A 3,759-nucleotide genomic window follows, 5' to 3' on the forward strand; every position below is an offset into this window, starting at 1 on the left:
TGTTTTCGTTCTGGTCCTTGCCTTCCCCCTCTCCCTAAGGCTGGAGAGCCAGGTTCCCCCCAGTGCTGGCCAGGTTTGCAGGCCTGGGCTGTGTCTTCAGGACAGGGCGGAGGGGCCATGGAGGCTGAGGTCGTGTGTGAGCTGGGGTTGGAGGAAAGCTGTGCCTTGCGCAGGAGGCGCTCAGCGAGATGCCTGTCGGATTGACTTGAGGCGCCGTCTTGTGACCACATTGTGAGGGCCAGGGCTTGGGGTTAGGACCAGAACTCGGTAAATGCTAAGCCACGCAGGCTTTAGAATGGAAAGATTTTAGCTAATCCCTCTGAGAAAGCAGGAAAGGATCAACTCTGGGGGAGGCTGAGAACTAGCCGGAAAGAGGATTGGCTGTGAGATGGGAAGTGGGAGCTGTGCTCTGGGGGTAGGGGGTGGGGGGTGTTTGTTTGCTGGGCACCAGGCACCATGAGAGGCGCTTCATACACATTATTTCATTTAATCCTAAAGGTGGCCCTATGAGGTAGGTTCTGTTTTTCTTCCCATTTTATAGGGGAAGAAATTGAGGCCCAAGGAAGTTAAGTAGTGGCTGCAAAAGGTTTGGCGTGGAGTCTTGCGAGTGGTGTCTTCCAGACCGTAGGCCTGAGGCAGTAAAGTGGGGGCAGAGGGACTCTGCCTTGGGGTCGAGGTCAGGTTTCAGCCACATCCTCACGACCCCATGCACGTGCACCTTGGACTGCGATGCTTGGGGAGTCCTTGCACTGAGGCCTTGGTCTGGGACCTCCCCCTAGTGTGAGAGAGCTCCTGAGGAGCCCCAGGAAGCAGGGAAGCAGCTGGAACCTTGCTCTGGCAGTTTTGACAGAAGAGCATGTCCACAGTACTTAGTACCAAAGTGGCTTCAGCAGCTTGGTAGTCCAGAGGAAATGCTGGAGGAGTGGAAAATAGGGTCTTTGAGCAAAAGAGCACAGGCCCAGGAAGGAAGTTCTCATGGAGAGTGTGTGTCCTGGTTGGTCACTTGGAGGGATGCTCAGAGTTAATCCAGTCCAGCCCCTCACTGCGGGAGCCACACTACATCCACGTGAAGATGCAGTTCCCCACCACATTGGAGGATGAAGCCAGAGGGGCTTTCCTCAGAGCCGGAGCAGTGTGCACTAGCCAGGGAGCATCCCAGTGGCAGTAAAGGCAAGTGCTATGATGGGCCAGCTCCACACTTGGCTCTATCCAGCACCCACGCTGGAGTGAGTTGCTACAAGGGGAGGCTTGCCCCCAAGCTTGTCTGTGCTGCTTTATTCATCTGTAACGTGGGTGGAGAGTGGTCTCTTATCTCATATGGTTACTGTGAGGATTAAATAAGACAGTCCACTTTAGGTGGGAAGTTAGGTGCCTGGCACATAGTAAATGCTCAATAAACACTAACTTATTTCTCTCTTCCTGGCAGTCTTCAGGAATAGCAAAACAACTCCGCCCCGCATGGCTTAGAACAGCAATTTTTTTTTAAAACCAGAGAATAATTATAGATTATTATTCAGGAAAGAATGAGGCCAGACTGTAGTTTGAAAAAGCAGAGTCAATATTTTATGTTGGGAAAATGAAAACAATGCCTAATGTTGGTGGAATACAGACTATAGCTTGAGGAGCTTTCAGGATGTAGGATTCAGGGGCGTGAGAAACAAGGTTTTCATCATCTGGGGTCAGTGAAGAAGGAAGGGTACCTTGTCCCCTTGAGGTGCATGTGAGGGCCTCAGAGCAGGCCAGCAATGGACAGCGCTGGAGTGCAGGTACCACTGGGAAGTGAGAATGGAGCCCTGGAGGGTCTTACGAGGAGTGGGTGGCGCCTTCCAGCTCTCTGGGGTCTCCAGCATAGAGGGCACCGAAGGCGTATAGCCTAGAGGGCAGGTTGTCCGTTATGGAATTGGATGCCTGGTGTTAAAGATGCCTTTCGGTTTGTTCTCGGGGACCCAGTGAGGGGACGGGAGCCAGGTCTAGGCGGCCCTGGGGCCTGCTGGCAGACCTGGATGGACAGCCAGCTCCCACAGCCTGACTTGGGTTGAGGGTTCTCTCCATCATTCTTTGTGGGCTGCTCTTGGTGGGGAGCAGTCCCCAGTGATCCTTGGCAGACCTTGAACTGGCCCTGGTTTCTGGGGTCTTCCGGATTTGTGGTCGTTGGTCACTTAGCCCTCAGAGTTGAAGCCAAGAGAAGCACCAGTATCATCTCTTTGTCTCCATGGAACCTTCGAGGCATCAAGGGGCCCTGGCTCCAGCATCTCTCCTGCAGCTGGTGGCTTTAAGATCATAGTACCTGTGTTTACTGAGCACGCATAGTGGGCGGCGTGCTGAGTGTGCCATCTCATTTAAACCTCACGAGAGTCCCCAAAGCTATGTTCTGTTACTAACTTAACCAATGAGTAAGTGGAGTTAAGTTACCTGCCCAAGGTCACATAGCTAGTAAACCATGGAGCCCTGGTGGGAACTGTGTCACAGGTGCTTCTGGGCACCAGAGAAAAACTGGGTCACCATAGGAGTCCTGGCTGTCACCTACCCTCTGTTCTGCCTTGCCCCCACAAACTCCAGGAGTTTCTGAGGTGCTGAGCTAATGGAAGGGGCCTGCCCACCACCAGCCCTAGTGAAGTGGGCTCAGCCTCCAGGGGAACAGAGGCAGTCTTGTGGCAGGAGTTCCCCCACCTCCCTGGCTCAGTCTTTTTCAACACCCAGAGCAGCACATTCCATTCTCGGGCACAGCTGGGGGCTGGGGATTCCGGGTCCCCCTGGCCCCAGCAGAGCCTGCTGTCTGAGCTGGGACACTGGGTCCCAGCCACACACATTCCAGCAACAACCACCCCCCACATTGGATTTCCCAAGGAGTGAACTTTAGCCAGGATTACAGCCAACTGAACACTTGTGGGATGTGAGCTTCCTTTGTGGGACCCAAGAGGCTGGATGCTGACGGGTTGAGAGGGGAGGAGGGGTGAGGGGGGTGTTCAAGACTGGCCTCTCTGCTGCTCTTAGCACCCTTGGAGTGGGATCTGAGCAGGGGCCCCCCAAAATCTTCCTGTGAGGCAGGGTAACAGAAGCACAGCTGCTTCCACACCGATCCTGCCCCTCTGTCTTCGGCTTTGCCCCCTGTAGGCAGTAGTCCCCAGGGTTAAGAGCGTGGGGGTCAAATCCTCACCACACTGCTAAGTACAGCAGTGTGTCCTTCAATAAGTTCATTAACTTCTCTGAACCTCAGCCTCCTCATCATTAAAATTGTTGTTTAGTTGCTAAGTCGCGTCCGACTCTTTTGTGACCCCGTGGACTGTAGCCTGCCAGGCTGCTCTGTCCATGGGATTTCCCAGACAGTACTGGAGTGGGTTGCCGTTTCTTCCTCCAGGGGATCTTCCCGACCCAGGGATTGAACCCAGGTCTCCTGTGTTGCACGTGGGTCCTTTACCACTGAGCCACCTCATCATTAATGTGGGGATGGGGAATTCCCTGGTGGTCCAGTGGTTAGGGTCTGCACTTTCCCACCACAGGGGGCACAAGTCCAGTGCCTGGTCAAGGAACTGAAGATTCTGCATGCTGCTCGGTGCAGCCAAATTAAACAATTAGTTAAAAAATAACAAATGGGGATAATAATAGTACCTACACTGGGACGTTTAAGAAAGAATGCCAAAGTACTTGGTTATTTATATATTAATGGGCTTGATATACTGAGGGCTAGTGTAGTATTATATGTCTTCTCCCCTCTACTGCCCTACATACCCAGGTATGTATTTTCTGATATGAAACCCC

This window comes from Muntiacus reevesi, chromosome 2, assembly GCF_963930625.1.
Source record: "Muntiacus reevesi chromosome 2, mMunRee1.1, whole genome shotgun sequence".
Classification (NCBI taxonomy): domain Eukaryota; kingdom Metazoa; phylum Chordata; class Mammalia; order Artiodactyla; family Cervidae; genus Muntiacus; species Muntiacus reevesi.